The sequence below is a fragment of the Oryctolagus cuniculus genome, chromosome 3 (genome assembly GCF_964237555.1).
Source record: "Oryctolagus cuniculus chromosome 3, mOryCun1.1, whole genome shotgun sequence".
NCBI classification, from domain to species: domain Eukaryota; kingdom Metazoa; phylum Chordata; class Mammalia; order Lagomorpha; family Leporidae; genus Oryctolagus; species Oryctolagus cuniculus.
This window is the reverse complement of record NC_091434.1, coordinates 93,207,387-93,234,155: the sequence shown is the minus strand read 5'-3', so window position 1 is coordinate 93,234,155 and position 26,769 is coordinate 93,207,387. Positions and strand designations below refer to the sequence as shown.

Here is a 26,769-nt window from a genome sequence, read left to right as displayed (position 1 = left end):
GTATTGAACCCTGGCACTCCAATATGGGACATGGGCTTCTTAGGCAAACTAGCCAAATGCTGGCCTATTTCTTTTCTTCTCCTTCTCTTCCTCCTTCTTTTTAATGTTTATTTGAAAGACACAGATACAGACACAGAGATAGACATATCTTCCATCTGCTGGGTCATTCTCCCAAAGCCTGCAAAAGCTGGGACTGGGCCAGGCTGAAGCCGGGAACCTGGAACTCAGCCTGGGCCTCCCATGAAGGTGGTGGGGACCCAAGACTTAAGCCATCATCTGCTGCTTCCCAGGATGCACATTAGCAAGAAACTGGGTGGGAAGCGGAGTAGCTGGGGCATGAACTGGGCACTCCAATAGGGGATGTGTGTATCCCAAGCAGCGACCTCACCTGCTGTGCCACAATGCCTGCCCCCTACCCCATTTTACTCCAAGTGCTGGGAGTGTTATTTTTAAAAAAGATTTATTTATTTTATTTGAAAGACAGAGTTACAGAGAGAGAGAGAGAGAGGCAGAGAGAGAAAGATCTTCCATCTGCTGGTTCATTACCTAAATGGCTGGAGCTGGGCCGGTCTGAAACCAGGAGCCAGGAGCTTCCTCCTGGTCCCCCACGTGGGTGCAGGCACCCAAGCACTTAGGCCATCTTCTGCTGCTTCTCCAGGTGTATTAACAGGGAGCTGGATCAGAAGTGGAGCAGCCAGAACTTGAACTGGTGCCCACATTGGCTGTCGGTGCCATAGGTGGCAGCTTTACCCACTGTGCCACAGTGCCAGCCACTAGGAGTGGTTTTGATTATTTTGTCTGAAATTTGAGCACCTCAATACACTTAATTAATCTATACAGCTCCTATGGGAGCTAGGTACTTTTCTTACAATGTCACAAGTCACCAGGGTTCGGGTGCCAGATCTTTCATTTTCCTCAAGTTGCTTAACCTCAGAGTCTGTTTCCTCATCTGTGAAATTGGGAGAATCTTTTCCTGGATCATTGGCATCCGTCTGAGGCTTCAGTGAGGTTCTGCTAAGTTGCCTGGCAGGTAACACATGCTCAATGAATGTGTTAGCTCCCAACAAGGACAAACAGAGCAGAACTTGGCACCTCACGGTTGGTGTTCTCATAATACTTGTTTATGTTCTCCTTAATTAGAAATAGGAAAAGCCACAGTGTTCTTCCTACTTTCATACACCATTCAATACTATTTTAAAAAAGATTTATTTATTTTAAAGAGTTATTTATGGGGCTGGCACCTTGGTGTAGTAGGTTAAGCCTCTGCCTACAGTGCTGGCATTCCATATGGGCAGCAGTTCAAGTCCTGGCTGCTCCACTTCTGATCCAGCTCCCTGCTAATGGCCTGGGAAAGTAGTAGAAGATGGCCTAAGTGTTTGGGCCCCTGCACCTACTTGGGAGACCTGGAAGAAGCTCCTGGCCCCTGGCTTTAGACTGTCCCAGCTCCAGCTGTGGCATCCATTTGGGGAGTGAATCAGCGGATGGAAGACCTTTCTCTGTCTCCCCCTCTCTGTAACTCTGCCTCTGAAATAAATAAATAAATCTTAAAAAAAAAAGCTGGATGCCAGTAGTAAGCTTTAAGTTGTGGCCTTTCCTGATCCAGTGGCTGTAAATTGTATGTCCATGACTCCCTCTTCAGGCTCAGTAATGTGCTACAGCAGCTCACAGAACTCAGGGAAATGCCTTATTTACATTTACTTATTTACTTATTTTTATTACTAATTATTTATTTACTTTAAAGGATATTAGAAAGGTGGAGATGAACAGCCAGATGGAAGAGATGCATTGGAGGAGCAGGTGTGGGGGGCAGGAGTGCCCCTATGTGTTGGGCTGGGCAGGAGCTCCCTGAACTCAGTCCTTTAGGGTTCTATTGAGACTTCTCTACATAGGCTTGGGTGATCACTGGTCCTCGTGAGTCACTCAGCCTTCAGCCCCAGAGGTGGGTGGAGCAGGTCTGAGAGTTCCAACTCTCTAATCACATGGTAGGTTCTCCTGGCAACCAGCCCTCTTCCTGTGGCTATGGCTGGCAGGTGCCAGCCTTCAGTTATCTCATTAGCAAACAGAAAGACTCTTACCACTTAAGAGATTTCAAGGGTGTTATGTGTCCCAGGAACCAGGGACAGAGATCAAGCATATTTTTCCTATTACATCACAATATCATACTCTGTTTATTTATTTATTTTTAAAGGTTTATTTATTTGAAAGGCAGAGTTACACACACACACACACACACGGGGAGAGAAAGAAAGAGAGAGAGAGAGAGAAAGAGAGGAGATGGAGAGAGGAGATCTTCCATCCACTGGTTCACTCCCCAAATGGCCAGAATGGCCTGGGCTGGACCAGGTTGAAGTCAGGTTGAAGACTAGGTTGGAGCCAATTTCCCATGTGGGTGGCAGGGGCCAACTACTTGGGCCATCTTCCACTACATTTCCAGGTGCATTAGCAAGGAGCTGGGTCGGAAGTGGAGCAGCTGGGATTTGAACTTGAGCTTGTATGGGGTGCAGGCATTGCAGGCGGCAGCTTAACTCACTGGACCACTACACTGGCCCCATTCTTTAATTCATATAGTTGTTACAAAATAGTTTTTAGTCTCTGGAGCAGTAGATTATAATTTCTTAGTAGGGAAGACCCATATCTAACTGAGTAGATATCTGTGGGTAGAACATTGATTTTTTGAGAAGTGACTAGTGAGTGGAAGCTAAAACAAAAGGATAAGGGGCAGGTGTTTGGTACCAATATATTCAGTTGCCTCTTGGGATACCTGCATCCCAATTCATGTTGCCTAGGTTTGAGTCCCACCTCTACTTCTGATCCAGCTTCCTGCTAATGCACGCTCTGGGATACAGCAGATAATGACTCAAGTACTCGAGTACTTGAGTACTCGGAGTCCTGCTCCCGAGATAGGCTTCTAGGCTCTTGACTGCAGCCTGGCCCAGTCCTGAGTGTTATGGGCACTTGGGGAGTGAACCAGGGAATAGAAGATTTCTCTTTCTCCCTGTCTCTCTTCCTTCCAAATAAAATGAAAGTAAATAAATAAAAATTTTTAAAAAGATTGTTTGTTTATTTATTTATTTGAGCAGAGTTACAGAGAGAGGGAGGTCTTCCATCTGCTGATTCATTCCCTAAATGGTCCCAACGGCCAGAGCTGGGCCAATCTGGAGCCGGGAGCCAGGAGCTTCTTCTGGGTCTCCCACATGGGTACAGGGGCCCAACCACTTGGGCCATCTTCCACTGCTTTCCCAGGCCATTAGCAGAGAACTGGATCAGAAGTAGAGAGGCCAGGACTCATGGGGTGGGTGGAGGCTTAACCTATTATGCCACAGTACTGGTCCCATAAAATTTTTTGAAAAAGAAATGAGGGGCCGGCGCTGTGGCACAGTGGGTTAAAGCCCTGGCCTGAAGCACCGGCATTCCATTTGGGCGCCGGTTTGAGTCCCGGCTGCTCCACTTCTGATCTAGCTCTCTGCTATGGCCTAGGAAAGCAGTGGAAGATGGCCCAAGTCCTTGGGCCCCTTCACACACATGGGAGACCCGGAAGAAGCTCCTGGCTCCTGGCTTCGGATCGGTGCAGTTCTGGCCGTTGCGGCCAATTGAGGAGTGAACCAGCGGATGGAAGACCTCTCTCTCTCTCTCTCTCTCTCTCTCTCTCTCTGCCTCTCCTCTCTCTGTGTAACTCTTACTTTCAAATAAATAAATAAATCTTTTAAAAAAAGATAGAAATGAACAAAGTGAATAGTAAACAGTGGAGTGAGGAATTATAATTGCAAGTGAGGAAATGCTAAGTTGCTTTCTAAAAATTTGGAAATGTAAAATTCATTGCTTGGATGGGCCTGGAATCTTTATGAGATCACCTTTCCTGGCCCTTGGGACCCTCAAGCTAAGGTGTCTTCCCTGGGCTGAAATAATCTGAACTCCTGACTCTTCCCAGTCCTTCTGTGGGTGTCTTTTATGCTGGCCTAACCAGGATGGCCTGGGTTTTCAATATCTGACAGTTTCCACCTCAGGGTTATGATTTTTCTAAGAGGTGCGAACTCTTTCACCCTTTAATCAAATAACAAGCCAAGTGAGGCAAAGATAGTTCCTGAATTAATCAGTTTATTGCAGTGTACACAAAGGCAGAATAAACAAAAATAAGCAAAAGGGATATGAAAATATTTGCAAAAATAGATAAAATTCCTCAAGCTTAGAGGGCTATTAAGGAACCCAAAATTCTGTGTCCAAGTAGCAGATTTCCCAAATGGTCCAGGGAAGCCCCCGCGCTTCAGTGTGATTTTCCATGTTGTGGGTGCGGTCAGGTCCTCAGCAGTGAAGTAAAGGGGCTTTTCACTGGAGCAGAGCCTCCGGCCACCCGTGCCTTTTCAGAGTGGATTCTTGCAGAGAGTGGAGTCACGGCAAGACGAGTGTCAAATGGCGGTTTGTGAAGGCATTGGTATTTATTGCCCCAGAAGGTGTATTAGCTTAGCTTCCAGATGTCAGTCATGGAGGGGAAATACCAGACCCCAGCTATCTCATTAGCATCTTGGTGCACAGTTGTCAGTGTGGCTGTCAGTCAGCCTGTGTTAAGTATTGGGCCCCTTTGGCTAAGTCACAGCTTTTGTTTCAAGATAAATCTCAAAATGGAGTAAAAAAAAATAAAAGCACAGCCATATTAATCAGAATTAAAATACCAATGTGCTTGTCAAGGACCAAAACACAACAAACACATATCATAGGGGCCAGAGCAGCATATTCTGACTTGGGTGGAATCTGGCTGGGCATCTTTGGGGTTTCCTTCTATGTCACTTCAGGGTCTAAGGAGTATGGTCACATTGAGTGTTTCGGTTTGTCGCTCCCCCTCTTCATGGAGGAACAACACAGGACCCTGCGCTGTTCTTTTGTCTGCTCGGCCCTCCCCGGGTTTGCTGCTGGTTCTTCCCGGGTTGGCTACTATCCCTTCCACCTCCGTGGAAGGGCAGTTCCCCCTGGCCACATTCCCCACTTCCGCAGGGGAGCGGCACACCGCCGGCCGGCTCTCTCGGGGGCTGCACAGGTGTTCCCCTTAGATGTTCCCCTTAGATGTTCCTGGTGCATGCCATCTCTCTCCTCCTTTATAGTCCTCCTCCGCCAATCCCAACTTGGCTGCCCACACGCCGAGTACGCTGCTCTCCTCCAATCAGGAGTAGGTCCTACAGTTAATTGGTTGAACTGGAGGCAGCTGCGTAGAAGCTGTTTTCTCCTCTCCCAGCGCCATATTGTGGGAGAGCAGATGCATAGAATAAGTCTTAATTCCAGTAACTCAGTCTAGTCCGGGTTGCTCCCCACAGATCCCCCTTTCTTTTTATTTTTTGGCGTTGATACGCGCCTGTCTTCGGTGTCCCGCGGCACACACTCTGCTCTACTTGCTAGAGTTGCCACAGGTTCTTACAAGTCCTATCAATCAGGCAAACCGAATCCAAGCCTTCTCATTGCTGTATTGTGGGGGAGACTTATTAGTGTTGGTTCGTGCCTATCTTTGGTGACCTGCAGCTCATACTCTGGTCGAGCTGCCTGCTGGTGCTTACCGCCTTAATCAGGCAGACCGAATCCAAGCCTTCTAATTGCGGTATTGTGGGGAGGCCTTACTGATGTTAATTCGTGCCTGTCTTCGGTGACCTGCGGCGCATAAGCTGCTAGCCGCCCGCAGGTGCTCATCGCCTCACTAATCAGGCAGACCGAATCCAAGCCTTCTCATTGCAGTATTGTGGGGAGGCCTTTCTATTTCTCTATTTCTCTATCTCCGGGCATTCCTATTTCTCCCATTTTACTTCTATCTGCCAACATTCCTATTTCTCTCATTTTACTTCTAAACTTCTGTTTCTCTTATCCTTGCGGCTTCCCGGCGCCTCGCCCTGCCGGCGCCCGCCCCGAGGCTGCTTCTTGGCGGCTTTCCGGCTCTGAGCCGCTTCAGCCCGCGCCTCTCTCATCTGCGCGGCTTCGCGGCTCTGCGCGGCTCGGCTTTGCGCGCACACTCCGCGGTCTCCGCGCTAGCCCCGTGTTCCCTATCTACTTGTGCCCCGCACGCTCTCTCTGCGCGCGGCAGCCTCCGCGAATCACACAGCGTCAGCTCACGTCTCCGCCACTAGTATTCAATCTAAGTTCCCCGGGCTAACCTGGCGAATTCAACCCAGCTCACGTCTCCGCCCCACGATTTGGCTTCCCGTCCTTTGCTCCCCAGGCTAATCAGACGGATCCCAATCTGGCTTACGTTTCCGCTTCTGGTTTCAACTTTTCGCCCCCCCATTCCCGGGCTAACTTGAGAATCCCAAAGTGGCTTTCGTCTCCGCCTCGGCCTGCCCCCCGCGGCTTCAATTTCCCTAACATTTTTCTCTACCCGGTATGTTTCCCCAAGCTTTCCTCCAACAATACTCCTCCCTCATTTCTCCTGGCCTCTCCCCACAGTCCGCATCCGAGTTTGTTCTAGCTTTCACTTTCGCTTTCGACCTTAGAGAGTTCTCCCAGCTTCCCCCCGTAGTCCGTATCTGAGTCTATGCCTAGGCTTTCAATAGCTTCTTCCGGCACCTTTTTCGTCTGGCTTTTCCCTAGGCTGTTTGCTAGTCTCTCCCTCCGGTATTTTCCCAGTTCTTCCCGTTTCTTCCCTCCTAAGTTTCCTAATCCGTCCTAGGTTTCCTATCCGAGTCACGGCACCATTATGTCGCTCCCCCTCTTCATGGAGGAACAACACAGGACCCTGCGCTGTTCTTTCGTCTGCTCGGCCCTCCCCGGGTTTGCTGCTGGTTCTTCCCGGGTTGGCTACTATCCCTTCCACCTCCGTGGAAGGGCAGTTCCCCCTGGCCACATTCCCCACTTCCGCAGGGGAGCAGCACACCGCCGGCCGGCTCTCTCGGGGGCTGCACAGGTGTTCCCCTTAGATGTTCCCCTTAGATGTTCCTGGTGCATGCCGTCTCTCTCCTCCTTTATAGTCCTCCTCCGCCAATCCCAACTTGGCTGCCCACACGCCGAGTACGCTGCTCTCCTCCAATCAGGAGTAGGTCCTACAGTTAATTGGTTGAACTGGAGGCAGCTGCGTAGAAGCTGTTTTCTCCTCTCCCAGCGCCATACTGTGGGAGAGCAGATGCATAGAATAAGTCTTAATTCCAGTAACTCAGTCTAGTCCGGGTTGCTCCCCACACGGTTCATCCTCAAGGTGTCGGAACCACTGAAGATGCCGTAATGTAGAAACCAGAAGAACCCAGGGTGATGTTGTCTTTGGTCTCATCTGGCTCAAATCCAGGGAGGTGGCCCTGAGCAGATGGGATGATCTCTGAGCTCTAGAACTGGACGTGGGGCAGTGTAGTGCAGCGAGCTAAGAACATGGGCTTTGGGATTGACCAGCCCTGGGTTCCAGCCCTGGCCTTGCTTCTTGACTCCTGTACAATGTTGGGCAAGTAGCTTGTTTTCTTTCAGTCTCACTTCCTTCATCTACAACTGAAGTTCTGGCATTAACAGCCTGTTCTGTACTTGGTGTTAAAACAAGCGACTGAGACAAAAATGAGTATGTTCTTATACACTGCCATGCTTGCTGGGGACAGGCACAAAATAAACAAGGTAATTTCAAGTAGTGGTGAGTGTTCTGAAGGAAAGAATGGTTAATGGAATAGAGAGAGGGAACAGTATATTAGAAGAGGGAGAGACATTTGAATTGGGAACTGAATGATGAAAAATGCCGGAGAAGGGGTCCTGGTGCTGGCCGGGAGGTGGGAATGAAGGTGTTTTTGCAGGATAGGAAGGCTGGTAAGGCTGGAAGGTAGTGAGCAGTGAGAGAGACCTGTTGGTCTCACCTGTTGTAGAGAGGGTTGGGCTCAAATCAGTGAAGCCACTGGGACTGAGGTGAGCAGTTGGGATTGTAATTGAGATGTGAAAGGGTTTGGGATGGGAGTAATTTAAATCTGGGGAGTTCAAGATGAGAGGGATGAAACTGGTTCATGATTGGACAAAGCCACTCTGGACTGGACTCTGGAGAAAGGTGAGGATGAGGTGAGAGTAGGGGCTGGGAGCCAGTGTCTGCTTCTGAGGCCGTGGTGCCGACCGAGATGGGACAGCAACAGGTGAGGAACGGTCAGAGCCTGCCTTTGTTTTAGAGCTGGATTCAGCTATCAGGGCTTACTGATGAGGGCAGAGAGGAAGAGGAGGGAGGAGGAGGGGAATCAAGGGCAGTCCCTAGCTTCAAAACTGGGCAAAAACTGGTGCCTTTTCCACCTTGGTGGAAAGTTAGGTGATAGGAGGTTTGGTGGAAAAACGATCGGTTTCCATCAGGTTGTGAGATGCCCCTTAGGCACCCAGTAGAGCTCTCCTGCCAAGTGGGTGGCTGAACAGGCAGCTGGATCCTTGAGTGTGGGGCCAGGAGAGTGGCTGATGCTAGAGGACTTAGAGGGTTAGCATGTGAAGAACATGTTCAAGACCATGGTCTGGAGTGGGTAACCTGGAGACAGATGGACAGGAAGAGACAGGGAGACTGCCAGTGTGGAGGTCAGAGAAAGCAGGTGGTTCCAACAAAGAGGTGTGAGAAGGAGATGGGGGAGGGCTCCTGGGGACCAAGGGAGACTTTGATCCTGGGGGCAGGTGGTCAGCCCCGACCACAGAGAACAGTTGGTGGGACTGCACACGGTGGCCTCAGTGAAGAGGGACAGCAAGTCCATATCTCACAGATTCAAGAGTGTGTGTGTGTTGCCGGGGGAGGGGGCGGCTAGCACTGTGGCACACGAGGTTAAGCCGCTGCTTATGACACTGGCATCCCATGAGTGCTCTGCTTCCAGTCCAGCTCCCTGCTAACATGTCTGGGAAAACTGCTGAAGATGGCCCAAGTGCTTGGGCCCCTGCCACCCATGTGGGATACCCAGATGTAGTTCCTAGCGCCTGGCTTTGACCTGGTCCAGCACAGGCTTTTGGAGCCATTTTGGGAGTGAAACAGTGGATGAAAGATCTGTCTGTCCTGATGTTTCTATGTCATTTTGTCTGATAAATCAATCAAAAAATTTTTTTGTTTTTTTTTTTAGGGTGAGTATATAGTCAGTAACTTTAGTACCCACTTTGAAGGGCATAGACATGGAGAACGTGTGGTTAACACAGGTCGCTTTTCTCCTGTAAGAGAGGAGGTGTGATACTTGCATGCTGTTGGTGATGATGTGGCTGAGGGGGTAGAGGGAGTGCTCAGGGAGGGAGGCAGGTCTCACCCAAGAATCAGTTGAGAGGGAGGGAGGGGAAGGAAGATGAGGTCACAGATTTGAGAACAAGAGATGTGAAAAGACCTCTCAGGCAGTGCTGAGTGCTTGTCCCAGACCTCACAGTTAATGAGTTAATGCAGACACCACTGAAATATTTGTCTTGCTCTCTGCTTCTGATGCCTTGCTTCTCTAGGCGGGCTTTGGCAAACCCCTAGGGACGTGTTCTGATGTGTCCACCAGATGGCGCTAGTGGGGCATTGTGGAAACCTCAGCGATTTTCTGAAAGATTGAAGGGAATTTTCCTTTATTTAGGCCACTCTGTCTTAAAACCTGAATAGTAAAAAGAATAGTTTTAAAGGAATACCATTCTCACAGATCCACACAGTTGATTTAAAGTGTATTTTTTATGATACTTAAGTAATTGTAAATGTTAAGCAGTACACAACCATAAAGCCAAAACATATTTAAGAATTAGCTTAAAATAAAACCACAAATCCACAAAATCCAAAGCACTAACTTTAACATAAGTTAATGAAAGATGGTCTTTCACTGAAAATAAAGAGCTTAGCACGACGGGACTCGTGTGTTGCCTCTTTTGTGGAGTATGGACCTAAATTCCCTAGGTTATGACAGAACTTAATTCTGCCACTCCCTTTTTTTAAAATCTTTCTTTCTTTCTTTCTTTCTTTCTTTCTTTCTTTCTTTCTTTCTTTCTTTCTTTCTTTCTTTGACAGGCAGAGTGGACAGTGAGAGAGACAGAGAGAAAGGTCTTCCTTTGCCGTTGGTTCACCCTCCAATGGCTGCCACGGCTGGTGCGCTGCTGCTGGCGCTCCGCGCTGATCCGATGGCAGGAGCCAGGTGCTTCTCCTGGTCTCCCATGGGGTGCAGGGCCCAAGCACTTGGGCCATCCTCCACTGCACTCCCTGGCCACAGCAGAGAGCTGGCCTGGAAGAGGGGTAACCGGGACAGAATCCGGCGCCCCGACCGGGACTAGAACCCGGTGTGCCGGCGCCGCAAGGCGGAGGATTAGCCTAGTGAGCCGCGGCGCTGGCCAATTCTGCCACTCCCTTTCTATATTACTACCACTGCAGACTCACAGCAGGCCTTTTTGTCATTTTGTCTCCACCTGACTGGAACGCATCATTTTGCAATGGAGTCCAGTGTTTTTTTTTTTTTTTTTTTTTTTTAGATTTATTGATTTATTGCAGAGGCAGAGTTACAGAGAGAGGAAAAGACACACAGAGAGACCTTCCATCCACTGATTCATATGGCTGCAGTGGTGGGTGCAGGGGCCAAAGTACTTGTGCTGTACTCCACTGCCTTCCCAGGCCATCAGCAGAGAGCTAGATTGGAAGGGGAGCATCCAGGACAGGAACTGGCTCCCTTATGGAATGGGGTGCCAGTACCACACGTAGAGGCCTACCCTGCTGAGCCCAGCGCTGGCCCCAGTGCTTTCCTCTTCAGCATGAAGATGATTAGAGCATGAAAAGCTGTGTGATTATTGGACATACGCAGGTGGGTGTGGAGCTGGAGTGCTTGGGGCTGCTTGATGCCCAGGGAGCCCACTGGAAAGGCCAGAGTGTGTACAGGGAAGTGAGGGTGAGTTTCAAGGTGGGTGAGGCAAGGAGCCAGATTACCTCTCACTCTGTCGATATTGGTGAAGACTTTGATGTTTTGAGGATTATACTTTTATCCAAAAGCATATACATTGGTTCTTTAGAACGTTTGTGGAGGAGCCGGCTGCTCCATTTCCAATCCAGCTCTCTGCTATGGCTTGGGAAAGCCGTAGAAGATGGCACAAGTCTTTGGGCCCCTGCACCCGTGTGGGAGACCCGGAAGAAGCTCCTGGCTCCTGGCTTCGGATTGGCGCAGCTCTAGCTGTTGTGGCAAACTGGGGAGTGAACCAGCAGATGGAAGACCTCTCTCTCTCTCTCCCTCTCTCTCTCCCTCTCCTCTCTCTGTGTAACTCTTACTTTCAAATAAATAAATAAATCTTTAAAAAAAAGCTTGTGGAAAAATGAAATTGAAAGATAAGTTTATTTTGACAAGCATTTTTAATATCTCTGTGTGGTTTTTGTCATAATATGCATTTTCCACGAACTTTTTGAAGTCCTCTAATACATTAATTCTAGAAATCATATATTTCATAGAGATTTTCTAAACTCTCCCAAAATCACAGTTGTGGAGCCAGAGAAACTAATTTAGAGCTCTTACTTAAAGAAGCACTTCTTTGCTTTTCCATAGTGGTGTCATGTTTTTTTCTTATTTATTTGAAGAGCAAAAAGAGAGAGAAAAATAAACAGACAGACACACACACAGAGATCCATCCTCTGACTACTGGTTCACTCCTCAAATGCCTACAACAGCCAGGGCTGGGCCAGGCTGAAGGCAGGAGCCTGGAACTCAATCTAGGTCCCTCATGTGGTGGCAGGGACCCAGGGACTGGAGCCATCTCTGCTGCCTCCCAGGCTGTGCATTAGCAGGAAGCTGGAGTGCAGCTGGGCCTCCAACCCTAGCACCTTGCTATGGGTGCAGAGGTCCAAAGCAGCATCTAAATCGCAGGGCCAAACTTTACCCATTTCATGTGTAGAGACGTGAAGAAAACCAGCCAGGAAAGCCCCTGTGCATTCATAGCAGGATGTCCTGGGTGAACGTAGCTCCCGGGACCTCAGAAGGCGGTGGGTGCTGGGTGGTGCCCCTGTGTCTCTGATCCGTGTGATATTCCCTGCACCAGTGACTACTCCTGTAGCCTGACTCTGTCTTCTTCAGGACATTTATTGTGAAGATGTTTGCTCTTTGTTATTACAAATAACATCTCTAACTTGCTAAATCGTAGGATGAGAACCAACCCAAAAGGAAGACCTACCCGCTCTCACTATGGTTCCCTTTTGCTGCCGTGATGGTCAGCTGAGACGGAGGGCCCGATGTGGTCACGAGCCCCCCGCGGTGAGAGCGCTCAGCCAGGCCCCTGAGGCTGACATGTGAAATGCACAAATGTCTTTGTTCCAAGAAGTCTCGTCCCAGAAATCTCCACCAGCAGGCAGTGTGCTGCAAAAATAGGAATCCAGCGCTTTCTTTTTATTTTTCTTTTTAAAGATTTATTTATTTATTTGAAAGTAAGAGTTACACAGAGAGAGGAGAGGGAGAGGAGAGGAGGGGGGAGAAAGAGAGAGAGGGAGAGAGAGAGAGAGAGAGAGAGAGGTCTTCCATCTGATGGTTCACTCCCCGAATGGCCCCAACAGCCGGAGCTACGTCGATCTGAAGCCAGGAGCCAGGAACTTCTTCCGGGCCTCCCACGCAGGTGCAGGGGCCCAAGACTTGGGCCATCTTCTACTGCTTTCCCAGGCCATAGCAGAGAGCTGGATTGGAAGAGGAGCAGCCAGATGCGGGCGCTTAAGGCCAGGGCGTTAACCCATTGCGCCACAGCGCAGGCCCCAGGAATCCAGCATTTTCCAACCTCAGATTATTTGACTCTGAATGGCTGTGGCCATTTCCCCTCATTCACTACCCTCTGCTAAAGCCCTGAACTCTGAGTCCACCTAGGCCGCTGCCTCCTCTTTGAGAAAGTCCCAGCCTGTGTGAGCCCCACCCTACGCCTTTCCCCCCATTGCCTTCCTGCACTGCAGCCCAGGCAGACGGGACTTTTCTGAGTGCTGGACTCCTGCACCTGCAAGACTCTTGCTGTTCATGATCTTGCTGTGTCATCAGGGTCGGGCTCGAGGCTCCCAAGCTGGCACTGACTTATCTACCCTCCTGCCCATGTGCTTCTCGGAAGCACTCCCTGTCTCTTCCTTCCTGTTACTGTTTCCCGTGTCCCAAATGCCTGAATCCAGTCTTGCACCACTGTTGGGGTGTGCCCAGACCTTTTGCCTGGCCTTGACACCTGATCACAAATGAATAATATTGCACACACTCACATGCACATGTCGGCTTCTGCCCACAGCCAAAATGGGCTCCTGTCGACGTGGAGGGTGGGTTTCTGGTGTAGCACTCTGAAGCAGTGAAGCCGGGAAGCCAGCAGGAAGCCAAGGGCACAGTGGCATCTGTCAGCCACACCTGTGCTCTTTGTCTAAGCTCCTGGGCCATTCGACTTGCTACTCCTGTTTGAAAACCCTAGCAATTTATGATTGAGTCACAAGAATATGCATACAAGGAAGAGTCTGCTACTGGCCAGGGAATGGGGTGATGACGAGCACAGGGCCTGGAGCTAGACTGCTGTGGTTTGAATCTCGGCTCTCTCCGGGTAAGTTGCTTGGTCTCTGTGCTTCAGAGTCCTTCTCAGTGACCTGGGCCCAGTGACAGTCCTTTCAGTGAGTCCTTACTTGCAGGTTAGCTCTGAGGATGGCACACGTTGGTGTGTGCATAAAGCTTAGACCAGTGCTTGACACAGAATGAGTGCTCGGTCCCTGTGTGTCCTCATTTCATGTGACGCAGTAGGAGTGGCCATCAGGAGCCTGCTGCTTGGTAGTGGTGGGTCCTGGGCTAGGAATACCGATCTTCCCGGAGGCAGTTCTCCAAGGATCCATGCCACAAAAAGCTTTCCTATCTGTGGATTATACTTACTGATATGCAACCTATTGTAAATTAAAATACTACCAGATTCCTTGAAAATAATAAGCCTATCCACGTGAACCTCAATGCCATTTCTAAGTGAAAAATGATTCCTCCCTCCCCCAAATAAAACCTTGGCACAATGGCATTGTTTTACATTTTGCAAATCTCTTTGATGTCTGGCTTAACAGATCACAGCTGGATTCGCCCTGCTGCTTCTGTTCTGCAGCCTGCCTGTTTTCGATGTGTTGATTCGTGTGAAGTGCATGAGTGAAGAGAGTCCAGCCTTGTCACTGCCCGTGATTCTTGGCCTGCATTAGTGAGGTTCAGAGTCCCCACATCCCAGGCCTGTCTGGGAATGCGATGAGATGAGGGGAGAGAAAGGAAGCAAGTCAGAGAAGACTGCCTGGCAAAGCTGGGCCCTCACGACCATCAGCTGATGTGGTTATGGAGATGGGCCTAAAAAGAATACATGTGGGGTCTTCACAAAGTTCATGGAAAATGCATGTTATGAAAAATACACGTAGATTTCAAGGGTTTTTTTTTTTTTTTGGTAGCAAAATAAATCTTTTAGTCCTGTGTTTTCCACGAGCTTTGTGAGGTCCCTCCTAGTCGGAGTGGGACTGCAGGGAGCGAGGGCAGAAATAAGAGCTGGAAGGCACCTCCGCGGTGTGGGAATCCGAGGCGCGAGGCCTTTGGAATTCAGAGGGAAGACGCATGGCTCACGGGAAAGCGGGGATACCTGAGTTTGTGTTCAGCGCCGTAAGCTTTTTCAGACCTGTCAGCTTCCTGTGGCTCAGGCGTCAGTTCAGAGCCACTGTCAGTGTTGCTCCAAGCAGATTGTGCCGAAGCGCCAGGGAGGTAAATCCACTTCTATTCAGCAGCGATAAGGAAAGTACAATTGGTAATTCTTATAATGTGCGGATTGAATTGTAAAAAGGCGAAAGGAAAGATAAAACTATGTATTGTTTGGATTAAGCTTAAATCCACTGCAAGCAACTGCAAAAGCCAAAGTTGGGAGGGGAAAAAAATCTCTAAATACTTTTTTTGCAAAACCCTTCTGTAATTAACTTCTTTCTTCAGCCTTCTCCACCCCGTCTTGAGAAAGGTGATTGTATTTCCTTCTCAATCTGGTCACACACTGCCTCTTTGAATTACCATCCCCAGCTTGGCAGAGTCCCAGGGACAGTCCGTTGCAGGTCAGTTGGCCCAGTACCTGCCTTGAGGGGAGTGAGTGACTGGAACATGGAGGAGAGGGCCAGTAGAACCGGGTTTTAAATGTTGTTTAAGTCCCCAACCTCTTGGGATCAGACAGAAGTAGTTCTCTTGGGGCTAAACCATTTACCTGTGTAATTTATAGCCATATTTCCTCCTGAATTCATGGCAAGAGGTGGACATCAGATGAGGGACTATGGCTGGGAGGGTCCTGGTGGAGTCCATTTGAGGGCCTGCTGGAAAGACTTCTGTGGATGCCAGGCCTGTGAAGATCCTTAGCATTGGACGCAGAGGAAGAGCTTGACCGTGACAAAGGACCCTTAGTGGCAGGGTTCCTCCGCTTTTCCTTTCAGCAGCCTATCACAAGCTCACTCGTCCTCTAACCCCCTTTGAGGTGAATAAACTAAGCAGGTTGGGCTTCTGCTGTGCCCCCCCCCCCGCCCTCCCGGTTCTAAAATTATCAGCCCAAACATGCTGGATCTTGCACACAGGGCTGGGGGATCGGAATGAAAGGCCTTCTGGTGGAAATCGTGTCACGTCATGGTCCGCTGGAGTTACGGAGGCCGCCCTGTTGAATGTGTGTATCTAGTGCTTGCTGTGTCAACACGGGGTGGCTGCAGCCTTTGCATTGGGCCATAATCCCACAATGCGAGGTATGTGCCCCGCTCCTCCCTGCCTCAGGCAGGTGGGAAGACCATCCCCTAAGACCTGCGGGATCCTGTGCATGGAAAAGTGAACCTGTAAGAAAGTGAAATGGGGATTTCAGCAGTGAGAACCAGAAAGCATTGCTATTGCTTGTCAGCTCGAAGTGGAATTTGAACGACAGCTATGACCGTGCGTTTAAGAGGTTGTTCATCTTTGGTCCTAACAGTAAGCACAAAATCTCACCAGAAAGGCTAAATGTGAATCACACTCTTCCCAAAGACAGAGCTTTCCATGTGTGACTTCTGAATATGACGGGAATATTGCCATAGAAGTTTGTTTAAATTAGTCTTTTTATTAGCGGGAGATTATACTACTTGGGCGAGAGATGTTGGTTACCAAATGCGTTCCCTGAGGATCTCTTCTTTGCATCAGAAAGGAGGAGGTATTCTTAAAAAGAAATTTTTTTTCTGTTTTGTATTTCTCCTCTCTTTTATTTTGCATCTACTTTGCTCTAACAACGCCTTCCCATACCAGGGATTCTTGTATTTAAACAACAATTTACATCCTGCTTATTTATACAAAATATGTGAAGTTGCTTACGGTATTATATTATCGAAATCAGGAGAGTGAAAAGAACAAAATAGGGAGAGAGGTAGTGGCAGGAATCTATGGTATCGGCCACGGTTGGGACTCGGGATGTAGGTCTGCCTTTTTGAGGCGCGACAGACAGCACCGTGTGCCAAGCTGTGGGGTTTCTTCTTTAAACACAAGAGCAGTGGGTCTTTTCTTAATGTCATGTTTCCTGTGCCAAGTGGTTCCCTAAGCTTCTCAAGGGTGAGGCTCTACCTGCCTCCTATGCTCCCCTCCCGCACTGTTCCCTGGAGCACCATGAGCTCTGCATAGAGTCCAAGGGCAAGAGTGGAGACAGACCGAGGGCCCCCAGCCGGGGGAAGGAAGTGGAACCTTGCTGACCGTGGAGCTCGTTAGAGCTGGGCCAAGGCTGGCAGTGGTCAGTCCCTCAGGGCCGGCTTCCGAGTTAGGACCAGTCCAGACCTCCTGCCTGCAGACCTGCCAGTGACCAGAGAATCTCGAGGGGGAGTGGAAGTGAACTCAAAAGGGGCTCTCTGTTGGGAAACGTCATCACCCCATGTAGGTTAAACACACTTTTGTACCTGGGGACATTTCTCTAGAAAGGGCCTTGGTTGTAGGCTGGGTCTGACCTGCCTTGTCATGTCAGGTGCTGCAAAGTCAGCAGTATTGAGTGTCCTTCGAAGACAAGAAAATGCGCTCCTATGGTGATTATCCGTGGCTTCACTAGATATTCACTTCTTTGGAAGAGAATGCTGAGATTATTTCAGGGCTACATACTGAACGCAAGACCAGGAAGTAAAAGACTGTGCTGGCCAGTGTGGTAGCCACTGGTCCCATGGCCCACTGAGCGCTGGGGCTGCTGCCAAGTCCAGGTTGCCATGTGCTAAAAGTGTCCAACACTGGGGGAAAAACAGGGATGTAAACTATCTCTACACAGGTACTACTGATGAGCTGAAATGGTAATATTTCCACTACATTGGGCTACATAAAACATTATTAAAATTAATTTTAATTTTTATCTATCTCTTTTCACTTTTTGATGTGGTCCCTGGAAAACTGAAAGTTAACTACGTGGCTCCCATTTGTTGGAGTCGGATAGCTGTGCTCTGGACAACTAGAATTTAAGTGGTACTTCTGAGGTGTGAATTTCACCCGTGTGCTCTAACTCCTCTGTTCTCTCTTTGGTTCTCTTTCAACAGATACGACTCCACGTAGCATGTCAAGGACCACATTAATCACGGATTCCTTTGTTTCGCCCCTCTCCTCCATAATTCCCGTTGTTCCCCACTTGCTTACCCCAGCCGTCTGCTGTATACCGGTTTCAGGTATTTCAAGCTGTGTAGGATTTCTCTGTGTGCAGTATGTGCTTGGCCTTTTCTCTTCCTGAGACATCAGGAGGAGGTGATTACAGAAGATCCACTTCCTGCTCAGAGCCATTACCACTGACTCGGCTGCAGAGCATCGGGGAGGCCTTTGGGCCATCCCTGGGCCTCCTTTCCTGGCAGCACAGGGTCTGACCGGGACACCCCAACCTGCCATTCCCTGGAGGGGATCAACCAAGTGCCGTGGAGGCGGGAGATCATGCTCTGCCTCAACTGTTTGTCTGGTTTCCTGTAAAATAAACACATGACTTTATATTTTTAGGGAACAAAAAATGTGCTGCTATAGGGTTCAAAATTTTCATTCTGAACACTTTTCCGAACAAAACAAATTACCCCAAAGAAGCATTTTGAATATCCTGGCCACATCTTGGGATCTGTAAAATATACCTTTTAGTATGGCACCTGTTCAAATGCAGATCAAATTTCTTCAAGGCAGAAAAACAATCTGACAGTAGCAATGTAGAATTTGTTCACTCAGACACATCTATGTAAATGCAAAAAGTCATAAAATTTTCCTCCAAGCTGCTTGCTACTGAACCTGCTGAGACTAGTCTCAGCCGGCCCGGGTTGAACATCATTCTTTCAGAAGTGCTGAAAATGCTGCAAAGTCGGATGGGTGGAAATGGGGTTGCCTCCCTCCTCACCGCGTCTACCCTCATCCTTCGGAAGCTTGCAGTCAGGGATGGCCGCTTTCTCCAGGAAACCTTGTTAGTGTGGGTGAAGGTACTGCTAAGGAAGCCCAGCTTCGGGCCAGCAGCTGAGAAACAAAGCTGGGGAGGAAAGTAATTGACGGAATTTTCTCCCTGGCTACAAATAAGTTGTTCTTTTAATGTACCACCGCAGACTGTTTTATTTGAATACTCCCTTTGGCACCAAATAGGTTTTATCTTCTTAGGTACAATTAGAAAAAGTCAGTAGAGATGGATTTTTTTACATTTAGCTACTGCTTTATTCAAATACATGATCTGAAGCTGATCCCACCTTACTCCTGGTTGTGCATAGTAAAAAGATTGGTTTCCAGCTGGTAAGACTTTCCGCAAAACTCACCAGGATTCAGATAAGTTGGTCTGGTGTGCTGCTACTTATTCTGATAAATTTGAGGTTAATGACAACCCAGCCAGATTTGGTGAGGGCACCCATCCTGCCATTGTGCATGTCTGAGATGTGTGAGTTGGCACTGTCCCCTACAGCTGTCACCACTGGAATGAAGTGTATGCCAGGGAGACTGGGCTTTCCTGTGGCTGTGTGGGTCCAAGAAGTTCTAGTCTCAGTGTGTGTGTGTATGTGTGTGTGTGTGTGTGTGTGTGTGTTACGGATTGTGTACTGACTTCCAAACTCTTGTAAAAAATTTCTCTAACTGAGCAAGGCTGCTCAGACTTAATTTATTTGTTAAATGTTGTACTTCGTGTGTTTTATGTTTTTTGGGGGGGAGGGTGAGAAAGGAATAAATTCTGTTGGCTTTATTTCATATTTGCCAATTTTACATTTGTGTATTTTTTTTCCAATCGATCTGGTTTTGTTGCCAGTGCCTGCCCAATATGGCTGCTTGCTCACTCTGCAGTCTGATAGAAGAGCCTTTGGAGGGCAGGTTTCGCAAGCCTCCCCAGGCAACCAAGCATGCCACAGTTATAACCTTGCTGTTAGTTTGTTTGCCTCCGATTGGGGAAACTGAAAGCTTGGTCTTTGCGAGGGTGACTGATTAATCATTGTCACACCACTGCTTGTCCACCATGCAGCTGCATTGCTCTTGCATTTGGGAATTGAACAAAGGTCAGTCCCCCCGCCCCCAGGCTTTGCTAATATCCATCACAAAATAGATTATTTTAGAATCTTTCCAAAGTAATTTTTCCCTGGGCACCCCTTTTCTACTTCTAAGGACTTTCTTGACTCTTTCATGTTTCAAAAAGAAACGCTCACTTTTAGTTCCCCATTACTTGATCTGTACAAGGGACTGACAAAACGCACCTCACTTTAATTCACAGAGAAAGTTGGCTTTGATGTCTTGTAAAGATAATCCTGCTAGCTGCTGATCGGCCAGTCAGTTCACCTAGCTCCCATCTTTATAGGACCTCTCATCCGATTTCCTCACTGTGACTAAAGGTGGGCAGATGCTTGCGACATCACGTGTTCAGATGGATCCCTGCACGTCACTTAGCATAGTACGCTGGTTTCTCTGTCAGGACCCTGTTTTCTGTGGGTTACTTTTTTCTTTCTTTCTTTTTTTTTTTTTTTTTTTTTGACAGGCAGAGTGGACAGTGAGAGAGAGAGACAGAGAGAAAGGTCTTCCTTTGCCGTGGGTTCACCCTCCAATGGCCGCCGCGGCCGGCGCGCTGCGGCCCGCGCACCGCGCTGATCCGATGGCAGGAGCCAGGAGCCAGGTGCTTTTCCTGGTCTCCCATGGGGTGCAGGGCCCAAGCACCTGGGCCATCCTCCACTGCACTCCCGGGCCACAGCAGAGAGCTGGCCTGGAAGAGGGGCAACTGGGACAGAATCCGGCGCCCCAACCGGGACTAGAACCCGGTGTGCTGGTGCCGCAAGGTGGAGGATTAGCCTAGTGAGCCGCGGCGCCGGCCGGGTCACTTTTTTCAAAAAGCCACATTTCTGCCATTTTCGCTTTTTGAGAATGTTGCTCCTTATACCTCAAATGTTAACAAGTTCTAAACAGCCAAGGCTATCATTGTGTTTTTGGTTGTTTGCTGCCTTTTTGTCAGTGTGTATGCGCGTGTGTCTTTTACTCCTGTGTGGATAATTTTGTATATCATGCTTCTTGAAAGTTGACTCTTCAGTGCTGTAAGAGCCAGATGATTTACACAAATCTCTACCTGCAGGATGGCAGTGCTAAATTAGAGGAGTGTTGTTTGAGAGATCAAGATTTATGGTTGGGACATAAAATTTATTAGTACCAAATGTGTTTTGATCAATTACTAGAAAATTCTGTAGAAATGAGGCATCTCTTCAAATGCTGCACGGTTGGCTTTTGTTGAGTGGCAGGTGGTAGACAGAACAGTAAAGAATAGGTTAAGAATTTTGAAGAAAATAGAATGACATAACCAAGAAAAGCCAGAATTCATAGGGCAATGTGAAGAAACAAAAGTATTTGTTTAGAATGTAGTGCCTAGTGATCTGAAAGCCCTAAAGTTCCCATACACAGGTGAGCTTCCTGTTCAAGGCATCACTAGGACTCAGAAGGGGACTTAGCAGGCCTGCTCTCCTATCAGAATAACCGGAAGCAAATACAAGCTCTGAACGATTCCCTTTTGAATTGCATTTTTGACTAAGGCGGGAGACACCTGGACTCCAGCCAGAGGACACACTGGGAAAGTTTTTCATTGTCAGGGGCAAGTGAAAGATGTCACTTCATTGTCTTACCCAGAATATCAAAGCAAGCTAAAGGAGCATCGTAGTCTAAAATTGCTTCCTTCAACACTAACAACTTAGACTTTAAAAAAAAAAAATGTATTGAATGAGAGCCAGATAGCTGCTGAAGAAGCACTGCTCTATGAAGCCTGCTTACTTACTTAAAAATTGTTGATCAACTTTAAACACTTCTCATTGTGTGCAGGTATAAGGGGACGAGGGCGTTCTGTAGAATTATCCGTGTCTAGTCTGTCCAGTGTGTTGTGTATACTGCTGGTGTATGTTCTCTGGGCTTTATGTATCTGTACAGTAGCTTTCATGAAAATATGTGGACAAACGTGGTGGTTTGAGGGGGGAACAGCAATTTGTATCGCATAACGGTGCTGTGCTATGGGATGTGTCACAGAAGATCTGGAAGCAACCCTCCCCTTGGCCTGTGGAAGATTCTGGTTATCTTCTAGGTTCTCAAATGAAGATGTATGGACACTCTGGCAGACTGCATGTTGTATAATTTTACAAATACTAAAAGTGGAAAATAAAATTGAATTAACCTTTGACTGGTCTGTTTTTCCTTATTTGAGTCAACCTAAAGGCACTCTGCTTTAAGCTGTCAGTGCCTGTGCTAGGGTGAGCCATTTTCTGGCCCCAAAGGAGTCCATTTCTTTTTTCCTTTGAAAATGTAGATTTTCACCAGTACTGCACTTTTTTTTTTTTTTTGAAAGAAAGTGAGAGAGAGAGAGAGAAAGAGAAAGAGAAAGAGAGAAAGAGAAAGAGAAAGAGAAAGAGAAAGAGAGATCTTCCTTCTCCAGGTTCACTCCCTAAATGCCTGCAGTGACTGGGGCTGGGGCTGGGCCTGGGCCTGGTTTAAACCTGGAGCCAGGAACTCCATCAAGTCTCCAACATGTGTGGTAGAGACCCAAGTACTTGCACTATCTCCTGATGCCTGCCAGGGTGCATTTCTGCAGGAATCCGGATCGGAAGCAGAACTGGAACTCAGGCATTCGGATATGGGATGCAGGTGTTCCAAGAAGTGGCTGCTGCACCACAACACTCACCCCGGGGTGTATTTCAAATGAAGAGTTGCTTCAGCATGCAGCATAAGCAAAGTAATAACCTTGGCCTTTTTTCTTTACTTTGCTGAATATCTGCTGTTGATATTTTTTTGCCATTGAGAAGCAAAGCAAACTTGACAGAATTTCCTTCAGCTCTAAAAGGATAGCGACTGATTTTTTAAAAGTGTCTTACTTTTTTTTTTTTTTTTTTTTTTTGACAGGCAGAGTGGACAGTGAGAGAGAGAGAGACAGAGAGAAAGGTCTTCCTTTTGCTGTTGTTCACCCTCCAATGGCCGCCGCGGCCTGCGCGCTGCACACCATGCTGATCCGATGGCAGGAAGCAGGTGCTTCTCCTGGTCTCCCATGGGGTGCAGGGCCCAAGCACTTGGGCCATCCTCCACTGCACTCCCTGGCCACAGCAGAGAGCTGGCCTGGAAGAGGGGCAACCGGGACATAATCCGGCGCCCCGACCGGGACTAGAACCCGGGGTGCCGGCGCCGCAAGGTGGAGGATTAGCCTAGTGAGCTGCAGCGCCGGCCTTAAAAAGTGTCTTACTTTTCAAAAAGTAAGATTAATTATGACTCATTAGATCAGCATACTAGCTCAATTTCTGAATTTCTTCTTGCCCGAGAAACGCACTTACTCTAATCCTGTGTTCCAAGAGACTTGGCATCCTTTGTCCATGAATGGAGCTCTGTATATGTTGGAAGATTTCTTGGCATCTTTTGAGGAGGTTTGGGTGTTTCCTTTCCTGTTTCACTTCCTGATTCTCAGTCTTAATGTGCAGGCCTGAGATACTGTGAGACACCAGAGGGTGGAGCCTTTGGAGAATAACTCATGGCGGGACACACAGTCATTCTTTCATCTGCTCTCTGAGCAAGGGACTTCCCTAGCCCAGGTTACTGGAATGATGTGACCAGGCGTGGCATGGTGCCTGTGAAACATTCTTCTCGTTCTTGATTTGGTTAATGCTGTCTGTGAGGGCCCAATGGTAGACCTCTGCCTTTATCAACTAAAAATGGTGAGAATGGATGCTACATGAATGGTTCAGAAATGTAGTGGAGAGCACTGCAAGATCTGTGCTTTTGTGACGTCTTCTCCATCTTTCTCAACACTTACTCTCCAAAGGACTCGGAAGAAGCAGTTTCCAGATAGGAGACTGTTAAAGGTGACTTAGGAGTAGACTCCAAACGTGGTGGATGAATATTCAGGCTGAAGCCTGGTTGTCTAGGATGGGAAAGCAATCCTCCGAAAGAACCAGAATGCAAAGCACATTTCAATACTCAGGGGACCGCCCACGAGGCCCCACCGCCAGATCCCAGCCGGCCGTAGCTCCGCAGTGCGGCAGCACTGCACCGACTGTTCTCTTGGATCCTGCAAGGCTCTCTTGAGGTTGCCAGTTCTGTCAGACCTGGAACGGTCTTCTGGCACCTCTGTGGAGAAAGCGGGACTGAAGGAAGCAGTTCCTGGTGGTGTGTGTGTTGGCAGATTGAATTCTAGCATTTGTGACAGGTTACGCTTTGTGATTTGTCTTGTGTGCATAATACATCAAACAGAAGTAGGAGGCATTGCTGGGGTGACACATCAAATGAAAATGACGCAAGGCATCCTGAGCCCTGGGATTTTTATTTTCCCTTTGGCATTTGGTGGTTCTCCATTCAAACTAAAGAAACACCAATCTCTGTGTGGTTACTTGCTGAACATGAGAAAAACAAAAAAATGGGGCCAGCGCTGTGGCGTAGTAGGCTTAAGCCTCCGCCTGCGGTGCTGGCATCCCGTGTGGGCAGCGGTTTGAGTCCCGGCTGTTCCACTTCCAATCCTGCTCTCCGCTTATGGCCTGGGAAAGCAGTGGAGTGAAATATCGTCCAAGTCCTTGGGCCCCTGCACCCACGTAGGAGACCTGGAAGAAGCTTCTGGCTCCTGGCTTGGGATTGGCCCAGCTCCAGCTGTTGTGGCCATTTGGGGAGTGAGCCAATGGATAGAAGACCTCTCTCTTTCTGCCTCTGCCTCTCTCAAACTCTATATTTCAAATAAATAAAATCTTAAAAAAAACCCAAAACCGAAAATAACTTGCAGGTAGCCCCTGTGGGAGGCCTTTGCACTTGGCAATGCCCTGAATGAGAAAGGCTGGCCTGCTCCACCTGCCTTGTTTCCCCGGTGCCAGGACATTTCTGTTTGGGAGTCCCTGGGGATTGTCTGGCTTCTAGCAACTTCCAAACCCTCACTTCCCCACGAGCAGGCTACAGATGCTTCTCACAGCACAGCTCTTCGGAAAGACTTACCCACAGCAAAATTTTATTCCTTCTGAATGTGTAAGTGAACTTGGGGAGATTGACACACTTGTTCTGGATGACATATGACCGTAGCAGCATCAGAACCTGCAGTAAGCAGTCTATTAATGTGGAAGACTATCCTGGCTGTATGCCAGCCACTGTTTTAAGTGCTTTACATGAATTAATCCATCTAATCCTAGTAGCCCCATGAGCTAGGCGTCATTATCTCCCTTTTAAGGTGAAGAAACAGGCACAGGAAGGTTATATAGTTTGCCTACAGTCTCACAGCCAGCAAGAGGAGGAATCAGGATTGAAACCCACGTAGTCCAGTTCTGAGGTTTGTGTTTTCAACAGCTAGAAATACTGCTCAGTGGTTGAGATCTACCGTAGTTCTATCATCTGTATAATCTGCCTATCCATATCTATTTCCATCTATCTATATCCATCTATCTATATATCATCTATCATCTTTACCTTTAGCAACCAGCCTCAAAAACCCTTTAATAAAGATTTTATACTGGGGCTGGCGCCATGGCACAGTAGGTTAATCCTCCGCCTATGGTGCCAGCATCCCATATGGGCGCCGGTTCTAGTCCTGGCTGCTCCTCTTCCAGTCCAGCTCTCTGCTGTGGCCTGGGAAAGCAGCAGAAGATGGCCCAAGTCCTTGGGCCCCTGCACTGCATGGAAGACCCAGAAAAAGCTCCTGGCTCCTGGTTTCAGATCGGCTCAGCTCTGGCTGTGGCGGCCATTTGGGGAGTGAACCAACAAATGGAAGACCTCTCTCTCTGTCTCTCCCTCTTCACTGTCTGTAACTCTACCTGTCAAATAAATAAATAAAAATCTTTAAAAAAAGGATTTATACCAAGTTTTATATCTTTGCAGCTTTGCTCTTTCCTCCTTTCATAGGAATCTGAGACCTTGTTGTTATTTGAATTACTTTAAACCCTTAAAAGGACTGAAGAAAATAAATAAAAATAGTAATGCAGAACAATGCCTCACAGCAAAGGTGCCTGATAATATGGACTGCGGGGGCTTCTAGGATGGCCTTGAGCCACACCCTCGCCCTTGTCAGAATCTCTCATGTACACAACAGACAGAAGACGGTCACAGTTTTCTCAGTGTGTGTCCTAAGTCATTAACTGATGGCCTCTGTTGATTCGTGTCCTCTTCAGGACATTCCTGACCTCCGCAACATTTGACGACACTCAGCCTGTCTTCCCCTGCTTCTTAGCTGCGTGCTCCGCTGTTCATCATGATTCTTGTCTACATCTCCGTGTCTCTCTGGGCAGGTCCCAGTGGCACTGGATGCCTTCTCCTCATGCCCTCTGTGGAGCAGGCGTGATATCTTGGGCAGGGGGCCCTGTTTGTAACAGCTGCCCCCTACCTCACCTCCTGCCTTGTCATAATGATTAATAAGCTCTCATTTTAGAGCTTTAGGTTTTAGGAAAAGTAAACATGCCAATCATACCACACATGCATATGCAAGCCCAGCTGCAGGAGGAGGAGGAACAGAAGTGGGGGTTCCATGTGAGCTCCCCGCTTTACCACAGACTCCCTGTATCTGTCTGAGGGTGTTTATTTTTGATTGATTTATTGGGAAGGCAGAGTGCTAGGAGAGAGAGAGAGAGAGAGAGAGAGGTAGTTTCGATCTACTGAATAGCTGGGGCTAGGGCAAGTCAAAGCCAGGAGCCAAGAACTCTGTTCAGGTCTCCCATGTGAGTGGCAGGGGTCCAAGTACTTGCCATCATCCACTGCTTTCTGGGTGCATTAGCAGGAGACTGGATAAGAAGATTGGGGTAGTGGGGACTCCAACCAGGCACTCCAATATGGGATGTGGGCATCACAAGTGACAGCCTAACCCACAGCACCACAATGCCTGCTCCTGTGATGTTTCTGATGGGCTCTAAAGGGCTGGGGAGGACAGGCTGGTGGCAGATGTTGCCTTGGTGACAAGATGCTAACTCATTCAGCCAGTGCCCTTGTCCTTGCTGCCCAGCATCTGACAGCAAAGCAGCCCTGGAGTACAGGCTGTCAGCAACACCACCACCCAGTGGTTCACAAGGGAAAGAATGGTAGACTGAAGGCTTTAAACTTCCCATTCACCAATGGCCAAGTAGTCTAACCAGGCGGAGTCTCAATGACTTATCTCCATCCCTGAATTATAGAGATTTATCCCACTGCCCTACATTTTCCACAATGTGTCATGGAGACGAGATGAGAAATTGTAGGAAAGCATTCTATAATAGTACTACTGGAAGATAAGCAATTGTTATTATTAAAAAATGTCCTAGAAGAAGGGATTTTAATCTTGGACCCCAGGTTTTTATCCTCCACCTGTCTCCACCAGTGCTTGGAATAGAAGACTATGAGGAGGCATTGGGAACCACCCAGGGAGATCAGATCTCTTTGTAGTTGTCCATGTAGGCTTTTGCCTTTTCTCACTGCCTTAGTATTAGTTGAAGCTGCTATAACAAATGACTATGCTCTCAGTGGCTTAGAAATAACACTGATTTATTTTGCATAG

General features: G+C 48.2%; 1 protein-coding gene across 1 annotated transcript in view; it reads left to right on the top strand.

Moving 5' to 3' along the window:
* KIF5C (kinesin family member 5C) overlaps positions 1-21,477 on the top strand; it is a 183,463-nt gene extending 161,986 nt beyond the window's left edge. The window contains exon 26 of the mRNA XM_017342839.3: positions 17,381-21,477. The gene's annotated coding sequence lies outside the window, so the exon portion shown is untranslated. The remainder of the gene's footprint in view (positions 1-17,380) is intronic.
* Positions 21,478-26,769: the final 5,292 nt, after the last annotated feature.